The following is a 22,098-nucleotide window of genomic DNA, read 5'->3' as shown; positions in this document are numbered from 1 at the left end:
GCCGGTCTCATTGTGAAAAACGAGTTTCTGTTAGATTTTTTAAAATGTTTAGTAAAAGACAGTAAGAGACAATAAAGTAAAAGGCTACAACGGCCTGGTGCTTGGCACCAGGGAGTACAGCTTAACTTGGAAAAGACTTTTGTAAATGCAGCAACTTGCTACATATTCACAGACCTTTCATGCATTTTTCAAAGTCATGCCCCTCAACCTGTAAATTCACATTTTTAATTTTTTATTTCTTTTCCTTGTAGCTCCTTCTTGTTGCTGAATTTCCTGATAATGGAGACCAATAAATCCTCTCCCTGGAGTCCTGGTGTTTCTCTCCCCTGTCTTCAGCCACATAGAATAATCCATGAACGTGAAGGACTTTTGATTACCTTGTTGCTATTCTATGAAATAAATGAACAAAAGATTTTTACATCACCATGATGAATACTCCAAGAAAAAAATATATTGATCACACTACTATATCTAAGTTTTGTTAGTAGGAAAAATAAATGAAACTATACTCATACAGCAAAGTTATCTGACATTATACATACAGCATTCATTCCGTATTTGCAAAAAGCCAATAATAGTGTATGCACTAATAACATCGTGAAGCTACAGGAACGTTCCTGCGGAGAAAGGAGCGGCTGAGGCCCCGGCTGCCGGTGGCACACAGGGACCCTCCTGCACAGCAGGGCCCAGAGCTGGCAAGGCTCCCCAGCATGGCTGGAGCTGCTGGCACAGCTTGGCCCAGCTGGACAGCTGTCCCTCAAGGAACCGGCGAGCAGGGGATGGCTCTGGGCAGGCTCCCCGGCCAAGATCGGGCCCCAGAGCGCCTCTGCCTTTCAAGGGCAATCTGCTCCCTGCTCTTTCTCCTCCCCACCTCGCTTTGCCTCGGCCCGCTGCTCCTGGGGCTGCTCTTGGCCACGCAGCTTCAGTGGGAGCCAGCAATGGCTGCAGCCCCAGCGGGCACCCCAGGACAAGGCCCAGGAATTACGAAACCAATTAAAGCACTGGGCAGCAGCAGAACCCTCAGCAGGGCTATGTGGACAAGCACTGACCATGCTCGACTCCAGAGCAGCCTGACTGGGAGCGTTTCCTGTCTACAGGCAGCCATCAAATGAAGATGTATGAGGGGGAGAGCAACAAAACACTCACCGTTTACTCTTCCAGCAACTCCAAATTCTGATGCAGCATAATATGAAGATAAGCTCCACAACGAGCAGGGCTATCATTAACTCTACCCAACAGAGTGTTCCCTGACATAAATGCTTTCTACTGCCCTTCTGGGAATTGGGAACATATGTTGAGGTGCCAGCTGCATCTGTGGGAGCAATGGGGATTTTGACTTTGTGCTGCGCTCCACTGCTGAGCTGGGCGCTCGCGGGATACAGCCAGGACACTCTTTGTCACCCCCAGTGCTGGGGCCTGCAGGCACCTTGGCACCCCTTGTCACAGGCTGTGCCACCCAGCAAAGCCCAGCAGGCCGGGAGGAGGAGAGCCCGGGGGCAGCGCAGCTCCTTGAGCAGTCACTCCTTCCAGGGACCAAGGACAAGCCCATCCCTGAGCAGCCACTGCCAGCCCCGACCCTCCATGCCCCGTGACAGCTCCCCCAGCCCGAGGGGACAGAGTCAGGCCCTGTCAGGACCCAGGGCAGCCCCTCTCCCATCAGGAGCCAGGGCTGGCCGTGGCCCCGGGCTCGTGGCAGGGCTCCCGCTCGAGGCTGCTCCTGTGCCTGGGGCCTCTGGGCACTCAGGGCGGCTCCGTGAGCAGCTGCAGCGGGAGGGACCTTGGTGCATGACTCCCATTTCCCAGGGGCTGGGATCGAGCCCCAGAGGCCTTGAAGCCGAGGGGCCTCCAGCTTTGGCTGCTGCTGGGCCGTGCCCAGGGCTGAGCTTGGCACAGCAATTACCTCCTGTGCCGTTGCCCGTGCCTGACATCGCCTTTCTCCTTGAAGTAGGGGCTGCCAATGAGCGACTGCTTCCACTGGGAAATGCTTCCTTCCACAGAATCTCTATGTCCATCTCATATGGAGAAATGAAGGGAGACAGCTGGATGAGATGGAACTGTTCCCCACAGGGGTGGTGGAGTTTTCAAGTGGCAATACTTGTCAAAGACATGGAGAAGCATCAGTAAAAGGCCCAGGTTCTTGGGGTCTGTCAGGGCTCTCTTCTCCACACCACCACCTCTCCTCATCTACCCCACGACCAGGACATTGCAAGGATCTCAGGGTGTGCATGGCCCATGGGACACTTAGGGCTCCCTGTCAGCTGATGCCTAATGCCTTCCTGCAGAGCCTGGGGAGAAGCTGAAGCCAGCCCAGGCTGGGAAACATCCCTGCAGGCCTTGACAGCAGCAGCAGTGGGGCAGAGAGGCTGCCATGGATCCCTTCCCGCTGTGCCGGGCACGGCGTGCCCAGATGTGCAGAGAAAGGCCCCGGCTGCCGAGTGTCAGGAGAAGGCTGAGGGAAATGCACCCACCATGTCCTCCCTGCTGCATCTCCTTCAGCATTTGCTGCATTGTTTCAGATGGTTCGAGGGATTTCTTGTGTCCTCTAGGTTTGTTCTTTCCAGTCAAAGTACCTTAGAGCAATAGAGTTGAATTTCCCTGGAATGGATGCCACAAATGCAGTGCTCAGCCTGAGGGGTCATCAGGGACACACTACTCACCCCTACGATGGGAGCTGGGCTTGGATGCAGTAAGCAGAAAGGAATTTGGAGAAATCCTCCCTGCAGTCACACATGTAACTCAACAGGCAGAGAAGCTTCTGTCATCTCTGCTGCTGTGCACAGGCAGCACTGAGCCCCAGGAGCAGTGAGGGGATTGCACAGGGCCAGGGCACACACGAGCACGGCTCTGTCCTGGCACCTGCAGCGATGCCCCCCTGCCTGAGCTTTGGGCTCTGAGCTGGCAGCTCCCCCGTGGGGAAAGGCCTTGACCTACCCTCACCATGTCCCAGAGACACATCCCTGAACGTGGGTTGGGAAGCCAGATCACCTTCACCAACAGGTTCATCTGCAAAGAAAGGCAGGACAGAACAGCTCCCAGCACTGCAGGAGATGCTCAGACTGTCTGGGGCTGGCAAAGGAGTCGCACAACACCCAGCCCCGTGGCACAGCCCTGGGCCCTTCCCTTCCCCCTTTGCTCTTCTCTTCTCTGTGGCTGCACAGAGCACACCAAAGGAGACCCTGGCATTGCACATGGGAAGAGGATTGGCAGCGAAATGCTCCTTCTTCCTACGGACAGTGATCCTGTGGTATCACCAGCGCTGCTGAAAGGAGCAGGGCAAGGATTCCAGAATCCATCAGTTCTGACTTGACCTCAACTAAAAATTTTTGTGTGAGCTTTTCCCAGCTGGACAGATTATTCTGTCAGTAAAAAGGAAAATTCAAAACTTGCCTCCAGCATTCCCCAAGATCTTCAAAGGTACATTCACCAACATTTGCCAGTAATCCATGTTGCGATCACAGTTTGGAAGGGAGCACAAATCAGAAGCATTTCCATGCTGTGCTGGGATCCCCTTATGCCTTAGGGAACTGGGCACTGCAAGGGGGTCGGGTAAGGCTGAGGGGGCCAGATGTGAATGGACATGGCCAAAGCTGCAGAGTGGCCTGGGGAGCTTCGGACTGGCTTCTGGTCACTCTGCACACTCTTTCTTCATCCTCTATAACATCCCAGCAAGGGTGGCTGGAGCAGCCCAGGGCCGTGTGGGCTCTCTCCTTCCCACAGAGGAAAGCCTCCCTTAAGGCCTATGGAAACCATTCCCACCGCTTCCTGGGGAGAAGGAAGAGCTGTCCCAGGAAAGGGGAGTCAGGTCCCCGGCTCACCTGCTCCCTGTGCTCGTCGTGGAGCTGCCTGGGCAGCCCTGGCAGGCAGGGCCACTCCCAGGAGGAGCAGGTGGAAGAGGCGCAGAGCAAGGGCCATTGTGCCTTGCCCTCTGCCAGTCCCGCAGCTCTTGCTGCCACCGCTCTCCTGACAGCGCTGTCCCAATATCAGCACCACTGCTGCCACCACCGCTGCTGCTGCTGCTGCCGCAACAGTTGTGGTCACGGACTGACTGGTGGGTGGCTGTGGTGCTGTGCAACCACAGGGCTCTGGCACATCTGTGACCTCAGAGCCTGCTGTGAGCTCATGGCCTTAGCTGTCCCCCCAGATTGCACTCCCCATCTGTACGAATGGGCTGCCCTGATTGTAAATGTTTTTCTTTATCAGTGGCCATTGCTTAGGAAAACTTTTGATTTGCCTGCTGACATTGCTGATCAGGCTGTGTCCCTGGAGATGCTCCTGATGGCTCCCTGTCCTAATCTGAAAGACAGGTATTTGCCAAGAAAAGCAGAAGCTTCCCTTTGAACTGAAAAATGTGATCCTTCCTTCCTACAAATTATGATGATTTTGAAATTAAGGGAGCTCTCAGGAAGAGATATGGGGATAGGAATACCAGTGTTTTCCTAGTATATCTAACAGGTCAAACAAGAACAACAGCAGCTATGAAATTACCCACAAACAGAACAGCAACTCAGTCCTAGTCCTTTCTGGCTTCAGACACCTTTTCCTTGAGCTACAACTCCCTGTGCTGAGTGCGGGCAGGTCCTGCAGAGCTGCAGGAGGGCTGGGGGTGATGGCAGCGCTGTCCCAGGGGGAGAGAGAGGATGGGGAGACCACTCCGCTTACGGTGTCGGTCCCAGTGCTCAGCAGAGTGCTGGATGATGGCAGGTTAAAGCAGAAGGCAGCAGTGCAGGTTCCAAGAGCAGTGAGGACGGTCCCCGACGCTGGGATGGCAGGGGTGGGACTGACGCGGCGATCGTCCTTCTCGTCCAAACTCCGCGGGGGAAATGGGCCGAGCCAGAGCCTTCCGTTTCCTCTTCTGCATGTTTGAATCTCAAGGTGTTTCCCTCTTCCCTCCCCTCCTCCTGCCACCAGGGCCTAGTCAACAGGTATCTTAGCATGACAATGGGGAAAATTCCACAGAGGGAAAAGGGAAAGAACCAACCCCCAACATTATCCACCCCAAATTTTCCCATACCATCAAGCTACATCAAATTAAAATCTTCAAATTATAGACATACGTGTAGTTACAGATACAGGCACAGTATCATAGGTAGTTCACCCTAAAACAAGGTCTCCTGGGGGTACGCATCGGGTCTTTCCATCCCTTTGCATCACTCACCAGGTACAACCTGGTCCTTGAGTGAAAACCACCCCACAAATTGCATTGTCTTTGCTGATCGCAGAGTTCACCCAAACAGTTTTTCCTAGCATACCTCTCACGTGCACCACTGGAACCTTATCTCCATGTGGTGTTCTCAAGGGCTCAGACTGGGCAGGGCCTGCTCGATTAGTGGAACCTCGGGTGTTCACTAACCATGTGGCCTTTGGTAGATTAATCTCCCAGTTCTTGAAAGTCCGCCCACCCAGTGCCTTCAAGGTGGTTTTAAGCAGTCCATTGCACCGTTCCACTTTCCCAGCCACCGGTGAATGATAAGGAATGTGGTACACCTACTCGATGCTGTGTTCTCTGGCCCAGGTGTTTATGAGGCTATTCTTGAAATGGGTTCTACTGTTTGACTCAATTCTCTCAGGGGTACCATGTCTCCAAAGGACTTGTTTTTCCAGGCCCAGGATGGTGTTGCGGGCAGTGGCGTGAGGCACAGGGTAGGTCTCCAACCATCCAGTGGTGGCTTCCACCATGGTCAGCACGTAGCGCTTGCCTTGGCGTGTCTGAGGCAGTGTGATGTAGTCAATCTGCCAGGCCTCCCCATACTTATATTTGGACCACCGCCCCCCATACCAGAGGGACTTCACTCGCTTGGCTTGCTTGATGGCAGCACACGTCTCACAGTCATGGATAACCTGGGAAATGCTGTCCATGGTTAGATCCACCCCTTGGTCTCGTGCCCACTTATAGGTGGCATCTCTGCCTTGATGACCTGAGGCATCATGGGCCCATCGAGCCAGGAACAACTCTCCCTTGTGTTGCCAGTCTAAGTCTATCTGTGACACCTCTATCCTTGCAGCCTGATCTACTTGCTCATTGTGTTGGTGCTCCTCATTAGCCCGACTCTTGGGGACATGGGCATCTACATGACGGACCTTTACGGGTAGCTTCTCTACCCGACTGGCAATGTCTTTCCACTCATCAGCAGCCCAGATTGGTTCTCCCCTATGTTGCCAGTTAGCTTTTTTCCGTCTTTCCAGCCAACCCCACAGAGCATTGGCTACCATCCATGAATCAGTGTAAAGGTAGAGCTTTGGCCACTTCTCTCTTTCAGCAATGTCCAGGGCCAGCTGAACGGCTTTGAGTTCAGCAAGTTGACTTGATCCACCTTCTCCTTCAGTAGCTTGTGCAACCTGTCGTGTGGGGCTCCATACGGCTGCTTTCCACTTCCAGTTCATCCCCACGATGCAACAGGAACTGTCAGTGAAAAGAGCGTAGCGAGTTTCATCTGCTGGCAGTTGGTTGTATGGCGGGTCTTCATTAGCCCGGGTCACTTGCTCTTGCTCCTCTTCATCGGCAAGGGCAAAGTTTTCACCTTCTGGCCAGTTTGCAATTATTTCCAAAATCCCAGGGTGATTTGGGTTTCCTATACAGGTGCGCTGTGTGATGAGGGCGATCCACTTGTTCCATGTGGCATCGGTGGCATGGTGGGTAGAGGGGACCTTCCCTTTAAACATCCACCCCAGCACTGGTAGTCGGGGTGCCAGGAGGAGCTGTGCTTCTGTGCCAATCACCTCTGAGGCAGCTTGAACTCCTTCATAAGCAGCCAAAATCTCCTTCTCTGTTGGGGTGTAATTGGCTTCAGACCCTCTGTAACTTTGGCTCCAGAATCCCAGAGGTCGGCCTCGGGTCTCACCAGGTACCTTCTGCCAAGGACCCCAGGATAAGCCCTTGTTCCCGGCTGCAGAGTAGAGCACATTCTTCACCTCTGGTCCCGTCCTGACTGAGGTGAGGGCTATGGCATGAGCGATCTTCTGACTGATCTGGGTGAAGGCTTGCTGCTGCTCAGGGCCCCAGTGGAAATCGTTCTTCTTCCGGGTGATCCGGTAGAGAGGGCTGACGATCTGGCTGTACTCGGGAATGTGCATTCTCCAAAAGCCTGTGGCACCTAGGAAAGCTTGTGTTTCCTTCTTGTTGGTTGGTGGAAACATCGCGGTGATCTTATTGATGACCTCAGTGGGGATTTGGCGCCTCCCGTCTTGCCACTTTACTCCCAGGAACTGGATCTCTTGGGCAGGACCTTTGACTTTGCTCCTCTTGATGGCGAAACCGGCTCCCAGCAGAATCTGGATGATCTTCTCTCCTTTCTCAAATACTTCCATTGCCGTGTTCCCCCACACAATGATGTCCTCGATGTATTGCAGATGTTCTGGAGCTTCACCCTTTTCCAGTGCAGCCTGGATCAGTCCATGGCAGATGGTGGGGCTGTGTTTCCACCCCTGGGGCAGTCGGTTCCAGGTGTACTGCACGCCCCTCCAGGTGAAAGCAAACTGAGGCCTGCACTCTGCTGCCAGAGGAATGGAGAAAAACGCATTGGCAATGTCAATGGTGGCGTACCACTTTGCTGCCTTGGACTCCAGCTCGTACTGGAGTTCCAGCATGTCCGGCACGGCAGCGCTCAGCGGTGGAGTCACTCCATTCAATGCACGATAGTCCACAGTCAATCTCCATTCTCCGTCAGACTTGCGCACAGGCCAGATGGGGCTGTTGAAGGGTGAGTGGGTTTTGCTGACCACCCCTTGGCCTTCCAGCTCACGGATCATCTTGTGGATGGGGATCACGGCATCTCGATTTGTCCTGTACTGCCGGTGGTGCACTGTCGAGGTGGCAATTGTCACTTGCTGCTCCTTCACCTTCAGGAGTCCCACTGCAGATGGGTTCTCTGACAGTCCAAGCAAGGTGTTCAATTGCTTAATGCCTTCTGCCTCTACAGCAGCTATTCCAAAAGCCCACCTGAGTCTCTTTGGGTCTTTGTAATAGCCATTCCTGAGGAAGTCTATGCCTAGAATACACGGTGCCTCTGGGCCAGTCACAATTGGATGCTTCTGCCACTCCTTCCCAGTCAGGTGTTGTAATGCATGTCTATGGGTTTGTGTTGTACTGAGGATGGTTTGTTCTGTTTCCCCTCTCGGTTTGTAGCGTGGTTCTCCCCTTCCCTTAACCCCTGCCTTTTCCCCCTGGCCAGCCCTGAGTGGCTGTGATCCGGGGCTCCTCCGCCCCGGAGTTGGGGTTGAAAATGCCCCGCGTTTTCAATGCTCGTGCTCTCTTCTCCCTGGAACTCTTCAGGACAATAAACTTGGATCATTCCGGGAAGGAGAGCCTCCTCTAGTCTTTGCCTTTGTCCATGCTGGATAAAAAAACGCCCTATCTCTCTGACCCCAGCTAGCCGAGGCAGGTCAGAGAGACCAGGGGAAATCCGACAGTTGGCATCCAACATGAAGGCTTTCCCATGGAAGCTTGAGAGCCTCATGCTCTGGCTGGAGTCCTATCTAAGGATTCATTAAGCCTTTTGGATTGCTCAGCTCCTTTCTAGCACGAAATTGCTTTCTGCGCAATATTCTGCTAGAAAGGGACAAACTGGTAGCTTGTTTTTTAGCCAAGCAAGTCAGTTTGGGACAAATGACTTTTCTTTGCAGCAGTTTGGACGACCCAAGCCTCCAGGAAGGGGTAAGTGACCCTTGCAGCAGGCAGGGACCCCAAAAGGACCCCAGTGATGGGGTGGTGCAGCTGGTGCTGTGGCAGAGTGGGGGGGGGATGGCCAGATCATGTGGACGGGAGGACAGCCGGCCCGTGGCCCCTTCTAACCCAGGGTTGGGGAGGAACAGCTGCAAGCTTTCCGGTTTTTCTGACTGCAAGAAAAGGTAGATTGTTTGCGTAGTTTACGTTTAACAATATGGGCTCTAAATTGTCTGCGGCACAGTAAAGTTTATATTCCCAGATTCAGGAAATTTTACATAGTGGCAATGTTAGAACGTCTAAAAGATGCTTGAAGGATTTTGTGTGTCGGCTATCTATTCAGTTCCATCAGTTTACCCTGCAAAATGTAAATTCAAGCTCCTCTTGGGACAAAATTGGGGATCTTTTAACATCAAACATTGAAGATGGAGAGGAATCACTTTCTCAGTTCCTCCCAATATTCCTAAAAGTTCGCAAAGAATTGATTAAGAGAGAACTGAAAAAAGACAGCAACAGGAAACCCCTCTGACTTCCCCTACCCCTTCTCCTCTCTCCCCCTCTGCCCCCGAATTGAAAAGGACGCATGGGTCTCCCCAGGATGTGCAGGAAGCCTGGCATAGCCGTGGTTTCCCAGAACAGTATGCAGGCCACGTGGCCGATCCCCTGGGAGGTCTCTGAACACCAGGGGGGAGTCCACCATGGCGGCGGCCACGTGTTTGATCCCCCAGGTTACGTTCCTTCTTCCCAAAATTCCTCTTTCCCGCTTGTCCCCGCCCCTAACCCTTCCTCCTCCAAGAAGCCTTTCCGTCCCTCAGCCCCGCCCCCTCTCTCCCCAAGTGCCCGCCCTGCATGACGTCACCCTGCGGCCCCGCCCCCGCGTGTTGCAATCCTGGTTCCCACCGTCCCCCCTCCCACCCGGGTGGCTCCGCCCCCTCTCCTGCCCGGGTTTCCTCTGCCTGCCCTCAGGGTTGCTGCGGGAACGGGGGCGGGGTGGGGCCATCCTCCCTCACAGACGCTGCGGGGCGGGGAGAATTGTCCCTCCGGATTCCCAAGCGGGGGAAATAAAGCCATTCCCGGTCCACGCGGCAGGCGGGGGTTGACAGCCTCCCGAGTCCGGCATGGGGGAGGGCCAGCAGCTCCCGGACCCCGTGGCGGTGGGGGGGCGGTGGCCTGCCTCCTAGCTCCCACATGGCAGCGGGGGGCGGCGGCCCCGCTCCCGACTTCCAGGGGGCGGAAAGCAATCGGGAAATCAGAGTGCTTCCCAGTCCCGGCGGGGGTGGGGGGGGAACGAGTCCTCCTCCGAGCTGCCGCGAGTGTGGGCACAGGCGAGGGGGGTTCCCACCCCCCGGCTGCCATGCGGGGTGGGGTGAAACCCCGATTCCCGAGGGGAGGGAAGTCTCTCCTCCACGGATTGCCGCGGCTGCGGGGCAGGGAGTAGCCCTGCTCCGGGCCGCCCCGGGGGTGCCGGCACTGGCCATGTCCACCCTGCCGGCCCCTGCGGGGGAAGGGGTGGCCCTGCTCCCGGCTGCCTCGGGGGGGGCAGCGGGGGCCGTGTCCCACCTCCCAGCCCTCCCGCGGGTGGGGGGGTAGGGGGAAGCCCTGGGAATCAGCAACCCGGGGATCGGAACCTGGAACAAGAAACCATGCCATCGGTTGCTCCTATTACATATACAGGAAGGAGAACTGGAATTAGACAATTCCAAAATTTTTCATATCAAACTTTCAGGGAACTTGGCAAAATTCAAAAAGAATTTGGCCGTAACAGTGAAATTTTTAAAGGGGTGTGGAAAGCTACCCTAACATCCAATGAATTAGTCCCAGCTGATCTTTGAAATCTTTTCAAGTGTCTCCTGAGCCCCTCGGAGTTTGATCTGTGGGAAAACATTTGGAAGAGATCTCTGAAGGGACTGCTAAAGGAACTTCTACAAAATAGCCAAAACGCAGTAGACACAAATGGAAGTCCCATAACACTAGAACATTTATGTGGGGAAATGACCCCAGCAGGACTGCTTAGGACCTGAGTGCCCTCAGCCTGCTCAGGCGAATTCCTCAGGGCTGTGCCCGTCGTTTCTGGGCTGTGCCCGCACTGCCAAGCATCAGAGATGGCAGCCCAGGGCTCAGCAGGGCTCAGGCCTAGAGGAACAGCAATTACCTTGTGTGACTGTGCCTGGCATCGCCTCCCTTCCTGCAGCAGAACCGTGCACAGAAGCACTGCTTCCTTTGGGAAGTGCTTCCTTCTGCACAGTCTTTCATTTCTGGAGGAAGGGACGACTGGGTAAAATAGAATCGTTCCCACTGGGAAGAGGGCATCTTCAGGACATAAAGCTTGTCCAAGGCATGGTTAAAGATCAGGAAATCACCTAAATGTTTTGGGATGGCCATGGCTCTTCCTTCTCCAGATAGCTGCACTTTGTGATATGCCTGGAGACAGGGAAATGGCAGGGGATCCCAGGATGTGCATGGCCATCAGGACACATTGGTCTCCCTGTGTGCTGCTGTCAAATGCCTTCCTGCAGAGCCTGAGGAGAAGCTGCAGCTAGCCCAGGCTGGGAAACAGCCCTGCAGGCTGTGACAGCAGCAGCAGTGGGGCAGCGAGGCTGCCATGGATCCCTTCCTGCTGTGCCGGCCACAGCGTGTCCCGATGTGCAGAGAAAGGCCCTGGCTGGGGAGTGTCAGGAGAAGGCTGAGGGAAATGCACCCACCATGTCCTCTCTGCTGCATTTCCTTCAGCATTTGCTGCATGGTTTCAGATGGTTCGAGGGATTTCTTGTGTCCGGTAGCTTTATTCTCTCCAGTCGAATTATGTTAGAGCAATAGAGTTCAATTTCCCCTGAGTGGATCCCAGAAAAGCCTGTTGGGTCAGCAGGGACACACTACTCACCCCTGCAATGGGAGCTGGGCTTGGGTGCAATATCCGGGCCAAGGGTTGGAGAAATCCTAGCGGCAGACACACCTGTAACTCAACAGGCACAGAAGCTTCTGTCATCTCTGCTGCTGTGCACAGGCAGCACTGAGCCCCAGGAGCAGTGAGGGGATTGCACAGGGCCAGGGCACACACGAGCACGGCTCTGTCCTGGCACCGACAGCAATGCCCCCCTGCCTGAGCTTTGGACTCTGATCTGGCAGCTCCCCCGTGGGGAAAGGCCTTGACCTACCCTCACCATCTCCAGAGACTCATCCCTGAACATGGGTTGGGAAGCCAGATCACCTTCTCCAACAGGTTCATCTGCAAAGAAAGGCAGGACAGAAGAGCTCCCAGCACTGCTCAGGCTGCCTGGAGCTGGCAGAGGAGCCCCAAAACGCACAGTCCCGGGGCACAGCCCTGGGCCTTTCCATTCCCTCTCAGCTCGTTTCCATGGCTGCACCGACTGCGTGGAAGGAGACACTGGCCTTGCACACGGGAAGAGGATTGGCAGCGAAATGCTCCTTCCTCCTACAGACAGTGATACTGTAGGGTCACTCAAAGATGTAAAAGGCAACACGGCAAGGATTCCAGAATCAACCAGTCCTGACTTGATGTCAATGAAAAATTCCTGGGTGAGCTTTTCCCAGCTTGACAGATTGTTCTGTCAGTAAAAAGGAAAATTCAAAACTTGCCTCCTGCCTTCCCCAAGATCTTCAAAGGTACATTCACCAACATTTCCCAGTTATCCATGTTGCGATCACAGTCTAGAAAGGAGCACAGATCAGAAGCATTTCCATGCTGTGCTGGGGTCCTCTTCTGCCTTAGGGAACTGGGCACTGCAATGGGGTCGGGTAAGGCTGTGGGGGCCAGATGTGAATGGACATGGCCAAAGCTGCAGGAGGGCCTGGAGAGCTCTGAGGTGGCTCCTGGTCACTGTGCACACTCTCTCCATGCCCCGAGCAATATCACTGGAGAGGAAACCGGAGAAACCCAGGGCCCCTGTGGGCTCTCTCCCTCTTTCCCCACAGAGGAAAGCTTCCCGTAAGACCTATGCAAAACCATCCCCCCGCTTCCTGGGGAGAAGGAAGAGCTGTCCCAGGAAAGGGGAGTCAGGTCCCCGGCTCACCTGCTCCCCGTGCTCGCCAGGGAGCTGCCTGGGCAGCCCTGGCAGGCAGGGCCACTGCCAGGAGGAGCAGGAGGAAGAGGCGAAGAGCAAGGGCCATTGTGCCTTGCCCTCTGCCAGTCCCGCAGCTCTTGCTGCCACCGCTCTCCTGACAGCGCTGTCCCAATATCAGCACCACTGCTGCCACCACCGCTGCCACCACCGCCTCCATTGTAAGCCCGGGTGCGCCCTGTGCCCCTGGAATGGCCGTGGCTGTAAATTTGTCTTTGGCTGCAGCACAGGGCCAGGGCGTAGCAAGGCCCTTGTTATGTTTGTGCCTCTGGTGCTGCTCATCAGCCCCATCGCAGCTGGACCCATGGCCCTTCCCCACCGGGGCCCTGACCCAGCTGCCGGACCCGAGCCGACGAGGGCCTGGCGGCTCTGGAACCTCCGCCTGGCCCACAAGGGATGGGCTCTGCCCACCCACTAGGCCCGCAGGCCGGGCCCAAGGCTTTGCAGAAAGCTTCCCGCTGAGTTTGCGTAAGCTCGAGGGAGAGAGTGGGAGTGTGCCTTTGGTGTGCTGAGAAGCCGAACAAAACACGTCTAATTTATCCCTGGCGCACCCCTCATAAGACATGCCTGCACACCTTAGCGGAGACCATAAATACTCCTTTGTGCCTCAAGAGGGATCCCTGCACATCTTAGCAGAGAGCCGAAAATATTCCTGTGTGCCTCACAAAAGAATCCAGCCCCTGCCCACCTTAGGAAGGACTCAGCTCCTCTGCAGGCCTTGACAGCAGCCACTAAACCGCCACGTAAATCATAAAGAGCTCAATCCCCCTGCCAGCCGTACAGAGGTCTCCAGTCACGTGTACACCATGGAAGGGACCAGAAATCCCCTGAGAACCTCATGAGGAACCCCACCCACATGCACCACTGACAACGAGCCCAAATCCCGCATGTCTTACTGGAAAACTCAACCCCCCCACCCCACCTCCCCCAGCCCCATGTGCCTCATGACGGACCCCAGTCGTCTGCCAGCCTTACAGAGGTCCCCATCACCTGCGTGCTATGAGGTAGCCAGGCCTGCCATTAACTGTAGCCAGCAGCGTGTTCCCTGACAGAAACCCTTTCCACTGCCCTTCTGGGAATCGGGATAACCTGTCGAGGTGCCGGCTACATCTGTGAGAGCAAAGTGGAGCAGGAGCCTGTGCTGTGCTCCGCTGCTGAGGTGGCACCTCGCCGGATATGGCCAGGATGTTCTCTGTTCCCCCCCAGATCTGGGGCCCGGGGCACTTTGCCACCCCTTGGCACAGGCTGTGCCACCCAACACAGCTCAGAAGGCCGGGAGGAGGAGAGCCCAGGGGCGGCAGGAAGCAGAGAGAACCCCCTGCTCTAGAACTGAGGGAGTTCTTTCAGAAGCAAAGAGAGTGACTTCAAGGGATTCCCACTGTTTCCCTTCAAAGTTTGCCTCTGCATACTGAGAGGTGAGCGTATCAGAAATACCAGAATAGAGCTGGGAAAAGGCTTTAAGTAATATGATTGTGACAAGGTACAAATCTCCTGTGGGAAAAGATCCTCTGCATTAGGCTTGGTGTCTTGGGGTGTCTTAGTTCTTCCTAGAGTAAAGAGTACCAGTCGAGTACAACTTTATTTTTTATTCTGCGACTGTAAGAATGTTCTAAGCTTTTCAGAATTCTACAAGTACTTTCAAGAATACTGTTGTGGGAAAAGGGAAGAAACATTTGGGGATTTCATTATACAAAAAGACACCCTTCCCAATATTTCTAAGATTCTCTAATTTCTAAAAATGAAAAATGAAGCAAAACTGTTGCCCCATGCTCATCTGCTGCCTGCCCAGTCCTGGCTGTGCCCAGACAAGGAGCTCTGCCAGGACTGGTGGTACCACCCAGACACCAGAGCTGAAGCCCAAAGGCTCTGCTGGAATCAAGGCTGTCCCTGGCAGGAGGGGGCCACCTTCAGTCCTGGCCAGACACCAGGGCCAGCACCTCTGGGGACAGAGGGTCCTGTTCCGGGTGATTGTGGCACAGTAACTATGTCAAAAGGTAACCCTAGCTGGGACAATGGACACTGTCTTGGGGATGGCCAGTGATGGGCAAAAGCGCCTCCGGTTGATGGCTTTGGCTGGTCCCAGGAATCTGCAGGAACGTTCCTGTGGAGAGAGGAGCGGCTGAGGCCCCGGCTGCCGGTGGCACACAGGGACCCTCCTGCACAGCAGGGCCCAGAGCTGGCAAGGCTCCCCAGCATGGCTGGAGCTGCTGGCACAGCTTGGCCCAGCTGGACAGCTGCCCCTCAAGGAACCGGCGAGCAGGGGATGGCTCTGTGCAGGCTCCCCGGCCAGGAGCGGGCCCCAGAGCGCCTCTGCCTTTCAAGGGCAATCTGCTCCCTGCTCTTTCTCCTCCCCACCTCGCTTTGCCTCGGCCCGCTGCTCCTGGGGCTGCTCTTGGCCACGCAGCTTCAGTGGGAGCCAGCACTGGCTGCAGCCCCAGTGGGCACCCCAGGACAAGGCCCAGAAATTAGAAAGCCAATTAAAGCACTGGGCAGCAGCAGAACCCTCAGCAGGGCTATGTGGACAAGCACTGACCATGCACAACTCCACAGCAGCCTGACTGGGAGCGTTTCCTGTCTACAGGCAGCCATCAAATGAAGATGTATGAGGGGGAGAGCAACAAAACACTCACCGTTTACTCTTCCAGCAATTCCAAATTCTGATGCAGCATAATATGAAGATAAGCTCCACAACGAGCAAGCCTATCATTAACTCTACCCAACAGAGTGTTCCCTGACATAAATGCTTTCTACTGCCCTTCTGGGAATTGGGAACATATGTTGAGGTGCCAGCTGCATCTGCGGGAGCAATGGGGATTTTGACTTTGTGCTGCGCTCCACTGCTGAGCTGGGAGCTCGCAGGATACAGCCAGGACACTCTTTGTCACCCCCAGTGCTGGGGCCTGCAGGCACCTTGGCACCCCTTGTCACAGGCTGTGCCACCCAGCAAAGCCCAGCAGGCCGGGAGGAGGAGAGCCCGGGGGCAGCGCAGCTCCTTGAGCAGTCGCTCCTGCCAGGGACCCGGGCCAAAGCCACCCCTGAGCAGCCACTGCCAGCCCCGACCCTCCATGCCCCGTGACAGCTCCCCCAGCCCGAGGGGACAGAGTCAGGCCCTGTCAGGACCCAGGGCAGCCCCTCTCCCGTCAGGAGCCAGGGCTGGCCGTGGCCCCGGGCTCGTGGCAGGGCTCCCGCTCGAGGCTGCTCCTGTGCCTGGGGCCTCTGGGCACTCAGGGCGGCTCCGGGAGCAGCTGCAGCGCGAGGGACCTTGGTGCATGACTCCCATTTCCCAGGGGCTGGGATCGAGCCCCAGAGGCCTCGAAGCCGAGGGGCCTCCAGCTTTGGCTGCTGTTGGGCCATGCAAGGGCAGGCCCTGGGGGAAGAGCTGCTGCCACCCAGCCGTGCCCAGGGCTGAGCCTGGCACAGCAATTACCTCCTGTGCCTGTGTCCGTGCGTGGCATTGTTTTCCCTCCTGCTGTCCAGGCTGGCACTGAGCCACTGCTTCTTCCGTGAAGTGGCTCCTTCTGCACGGATTTTTCGTCCATCACTTGAGAAAGAAAAGGGTGAGCTGGATCAGATGGAAACATTCCCCAATCGAGAAGTGGCACCTTCAGGAGGCAATGCTTGCCAAACTCATGGAGAAGGTTCAAAAAACATCTGGGCTTTTGGGGCAGAGGCAGGGCCCTCATTTTCAAAGACCTGCCAGGGCTGAGCCACAGGAGCTGTGAGGGGATTGCACAGGGCCAGGGCACACACGAGCACGGCTCTGTCCTGGCACATGCAGCGATTCCCCCCCGTCCAAGATTTGTGCTCTGAGTTGGCAGCTCTCCTACGAGGAAAGGCCTTGACCTACCCTCACCATCTCCCAGAGACTTATCCCTGAACGTGGGTTGGGAAGCCAGACGACCTTCACCAGCAGGTTCATCTGCAAAGAAAGGAAGGACAGAACAGCTCCCAGCACTGCAGGAGATGCTCAGGCTGCCTGGGGATGACAGAGGAGCCCCACAATCTAGAGCCCTGCTCTCCCCCTCTGCCCTTTCCCCACCATGGGCACCCCTTCCCGCCCCTCCCAGGTCTCAGGCAGTGTCTCCCTCAGAGTGACCCCAGCAGGACTGCTCAGGACCCAAGTGCCCTCAGCCTGCTCAGGAGAATTCCTCTGGGCTGTGCCCTCACTGCCAAGCATCAGAGATGGCAGCTCAAGGCTCAGCAGGGCTCTGGCACAGAGGCACAGCAATTACCTTGTGTGACTGTGCCTGACTTCGCCTCCCTTCCTGCAGCAGAGGCTGCAAATGAGCCACTGCTTCCTCTGGGAAATGCTTCCTTCTGCATAGTCTCTCCATCCACTTCTGGAGGAAGGAAAAGGAACAGCTGGATGAGATGGAACCGTTCCCCACTGGGGCAGTGGCACCTTCAGGAGACAATACTTATGAAAGGCAATGATAAGGATCAGGAAAAGGCAAAGGCTCTTCAGGCTAACCAGAGCACTCCATTCTCAAAAGAGATGCCTCTCCTAATTTACTCTAAGTCTGGGAAATTTCAGGGGATCTCAGGGCATGTCCAACCCATGGGACACTTTGTGCTGGCTGTCAGCTGATGCCAAATGCCTTCCTGCAGAGGCTGGGGAGAAGCTGCAGCCAGCCCAGGCTGGGAAACATCCCCTCAGGGTGTGACAGCAGCAGTGGGGCAGCGAGGCTGCCATGGATCCCTTCCCGCTGTGCCGGGCACGGCGTGCCCAGATGTGCAGAGAAAGGCCCCGGCTGCCGAGTGTCAGGAGGAGGCTGACGGAAATGCACTCACCTTGTCCTCCCTGCAGTATCTCCTTCAGCATTTGCTGCATTGTTTCAGATGGTTCCAGGGATTTCTTGTCCGCCGTGTCTTTGGTCTTTCCTCTTGGAGGACCTTAATAGGAAGTAGTTCCATTTCAGATGAATGGATCCCACGAAAGCACAGTGAGCTCAGCCTGTGGGGTCAGCAGGGACACACTACTCACCCCTGCGATGGGAGCTGGGCTTGGGTGCAGCAACCAGCAAAGGCCCTTGAAAAGTGTTCCCTGCAGACACACCTGTAAATCACCAGCCACAGAAGCTTCTGTCATCAGCTCCCTGCCAGGTTGTCAATGATTATTCCTTGATGGGACAGTGAGAATATACCTGCAGGAGGTCCAGAGGGCTTCAAAACTTTTTTCAGCCAAGCTAATGGAGAATCATTGCCAGGAACCTCACCTGGAAGGGAGAGCGGATCAGAAACATTTCCATGGTGTGCTGGGATCCCCTTCTGTCTTAGGGAACTGGGCACTGCAAGGGGCTCGGGTAAGTCTGTGGGGGCCAGATGTGAATGGACATGGCCAAAGCTGCAGAGGGGCCTGGGGAGGTCTGGGGTGTCTTCTGGTCACTCTCCACTGTCTTTGCATGCCCTTTGTAACATCCCTGGAGAGGTGGGGAAACAGCCCAGGACCACTGGGGCTCTCTCTGGCCCACAGAGGAAATCCTGCTTAAATCCCAGCGGAAAACTGCAGAAGGCCCTGCCACAGCCATCCCTCCCAACCTCCCTCCCTCCTTTGGCTGGCCCAGCTCCGCCAGCCCAAGGGTAGAGAGGCAGGCCCTCTCAGGGCACACTGGAGCCCTGCTCTCCCCCTCAGCCCTTTCCCCACCATGGGCACCCCTTGCAGCCCCTCCCAGGTCTCAGGCAGTGTCTACCCCAGAGGATCCCCAGCAGGAATGCTCAGTACCCGAGTGCCCTGAGCCTGCTCAGGAGAATTCCTCTGGGCTGTGCCTGTCTTGCCCAGGCTGTGCCCTCACTGCCAAGCATCAGAGATGGCAGCTCAAGGCTCAGCAGGGCACAAGATCCATGGATCCCACAAAAGCAATTCCCAACCTGTGGGGTCAGCAGGGACACACTACTCACCCCTGCGATGGGAGCTGGGCTTGGGTGCAGCATCCAGACCCGGAGTTGGAGAAATCCTCCCTGCAGACACACCTGTAAATCACCAGCCACAGAAGCTTCTGTCATCAGCTCCCTGCCAGGTTGTCAATGATTATTCCTTGATGGGACAGTGAGAATATACCTGCAGGAGGTCCAGAGGGCTTCAAAACTTCATACCGCCAGACTAATGGAGAAACCTTTGCAGGAACTTCACCTAGAAGGGAACAGAGACCAGTACCATTTCCATGGTGTGCTGGGCTCCCCTTCTGCCTTAGGGAACTGGGCACTGCAAGAGGCTCAGGGAAGGCTGTGGGGGCCAGATGTGAATGGACATGGCCAAAGCTGCAGAAGGGCCTGGAGAGCTCTGGGCTGGCTCTGGTCGTTCTGACCACTCTTCCCATGCAGTGTGCAAGATCTCTGGAGGGGCAGCTGGACAACTGAGGGCTTCATGGGACACTTCCCTGCCTTCCTGCAACATAGCCTGGCACAGAATCAGTCTTCAAGTGCCAGCCCCTCCCAGGCCTCAGGCAGTGTCTCACCTAGAGGGTCCCCAGCAGGACTGCTCAGGACCTGAGTGCCCTCAGCCTGCTCAGGAGAATTCCTCAGGGCTGTGCCCGTTGTTTCCAGGCTGTGCCCTCACTGCCAAGCATCAGAGATGGCAGCCCAGGGCTCAGCAGGGCTCAGGCCTAGAGGCACAGCAATTACCTTGTGTGACTGTGCCTGGCATCACCTCCCTTCCTGCAGCAGAACTTTGCACAGAAGCACTGCTTCCTTGGGGAAGTGCTTCCTTCTGAATGGTTTTTCCTTCAATTTTTGAAGAAAGGAAAGGGACAGCTGGTTGAGATGGGATTCTTACCCACTGGGGAAGAGGCAAATACAGGAGACAACACGTTTGAAAGTCATGGATAAGGAACAGAAAACACCCAGCATTTAGGGACTGTGCCAGCCTGGTCCTTTCTCTGAACAGCCGCTTCACCTGAACTACCTCAAGGCCAAAGAATTGCAGGGATCTCAGGGGGTGCATGGCCATTGGGACACTTTGGGCTCCCTGTCAGCTGATGCTAAATGCCTTCCTCCAGAGGCTGGGACACATCCCCGCAGGCTGTGACAGCAGCAGCACTGGGGCAGCGAGGCTGCCATGGATCCCTTCCTGCTGTGCCGGGCACGGCGTGCCCAGATGTGCAGAGAAAGGCCCTGGCTGGGGAGTGTCAGGAGAAGGCTGAGGACAATGCACCCACCTTGTTCTCTCTGCAGCATCTCCTTCAGCATTTGCCACATAGCTTCAGATGGTTCGAGGGATTTCTTGGCTGCTGTGTCTCTGATTGTTCCTGTCGGAGGGCCTTAGCAGAAAGAAGTTCAATTTCCCTGGAATGGATGCCACAAATGCAGTGCTCATCCTGAGGGGTCATCAGGGACACACTACTCACCCCTACGATGGGAGCTGGGCTTGTGTGCAGTAAGCAGAATGGAATTTGGAGAAATCCTCCCGGCAGACACACCTGTAACTCAACAGGCACAGAAGCTTCTGTCATCTCTGCTGCTGTGCACAGGCAGCACTGAGCCCCAGGAGCAGTGAGGGGATTGCACAGGGCCAGGGCACACACGAGCACGGCTCTGTCCTGGCACCTGCAGCGATGCCCCCCTGCCTGAGCTTTGGGCTCTGAGCTGGCAGCTCCCCCGTGGGGAAAGGCCTTGACCTACCCTCACCATGTCCCAGAGACACATCCCTGAACGTGGGTTGGGAAGCCAGATCACCTTCACCAACAGGTTCATCTGCAAAGAAAGGCAGGACAGAACAGCTCCCATCACTGCAGGAGATGCTCAGGCTGCCTGGGGCTGACAGAGCTGCCGCACAATGCACAGCCCGGGGCACAGCCCTGGGCCCTTCCATTCCCTCTAAGCTCTTCTCTTCTCTGTGGCTGCACAGAGCACACCAAAGGAGACCCTGGCATTACACATGGGAAGAGGATTGACAGTTAAATGCTCCTTCCTTCTACTGACATCGATCCTGTGGGATCACCAGAGCTCTTGAAGGTAGCAGGGCAAGGATTCCAGAATCCATCAGCCCTGACTTGACCTCAACAAAAACTTCATGACTGAACTTTTGCCAGCTTGACGGAGTATTCTGCCAGTAAAGAGAGAAATTCAAAACTTGCCTCCAGCATTCCCCAAGATCTTCAAAGGTACATTCACCAACACTTCCATGTATTCCATGTTGTGATCACAGCCTAGAAGGGAGCAGAGATCAGACTCATTTCCATGCTGTGCTGGGATCCCCTTATGCCTTAGGGAACTGGACACTGCAAGGGGGTCGGGTAAGGCTGTGGGGGCCAGATGTGAATGGACATGGCCAAAGCTGCAGAGTGGCCTGGGGAGCTACGGACAGGCTTCTGATCACTCTGCACACTCTATTCATCCTCTACAACATCCCAGCTAGGGTGGCTGGAGCAGCTGTCCCAGGAAAGGGGAGTCAGGTCCCCGGCTCACCTGCTCCCTGTGCTCGTCGTGGAGCTGCCTGGGCAGCCCTGGCAGGCAGGGCCACTCCCAGGAGGAACAGGAGGAAGAGGCGCAGAGCAAGGGCCATTGTGCCTTGCCCTCTGCCAGTCCCGCAGCTCTTGCTGCCACCGCTCTCCTGACAGCAATGTACCAAAATCAGCACCACTGCTGCCACCACCGCTGCTGCTGCTGCTGCCGCAACAGTTGTGGTCACGGACTGACTGGTGGGTGGCTGTGGTGCTGTGCAACCACGGGGCTCTGGCACCTCTGTGACCTCAGAGCCTGCTGTGACCTCAGCCTTCTGTGACCCCAGAGCCTGCTGTGAGCTCATGGCCTCAGCTGTCCCCCGAGAGTGCACTCCCATATGTCGAATTGGCTGCCCTGATTGTAAATGTTTTTCTTGATCAAAGGGCCATTGCTTAGCTAAAGCTTTGATTTGCCTGCTGACATTGCTGATCAGGCTGTGTCCCTGGAGATGCTCTTGATAGCTCCCCTCTTTTCCAGGATATCTTTCTTGAAGAGGTCCATGCTCAGATAGTCTGCTGTAACAAACAGAATCACTGAATCACAGAACATGTTGAGTACAAATGGACCCACAGTGACCATGGAGTCCAGCTCCTGGCCGTACACCACAGCATCCTCAAGAGTCATGCCATGTGCTTGAGAGCATTGTCCAAACGCATCTTGAGCTCTCTCAAACATGGTGATGTCTAGGGATGCCTCCTTCAGTGCCCAGCTGTCCTCTTGGATAAAAACCTTTTTCTAGCATCAACCTAAATCTCCCCGGACACAACTTCAGGCCATTCCCTATCACTGGGGACAAGAGAAAGAGATGAGTTCCTGCCTCTCCTCTTCCCATCTTGAGGAATTTGGAGACGCCGATGAGGTCTCCCATCAGAGTCCCCTCCAGCAGAAGAGACAAAGAGTCCTCTGCTGCTCTTCACACAG

The sequence above is a fragment of the Cinclus cinclus genome, chromosome 12 (genome assembly GCF_963662255.1).
Source record: "Cinclus cinclus chromosome 12, bCinCin1.1, whole genome shotgun sequence".
Classification (NCBI taxonomy): domain Eukaryota; kingdom Metazoa; phylum Chordata; class Aves; order Passeriformes; family Cinclidae; genus Cinclus; species Cinclus cinclus.
Note: the sequence above shows the minus strand (reverse complement) of the source record.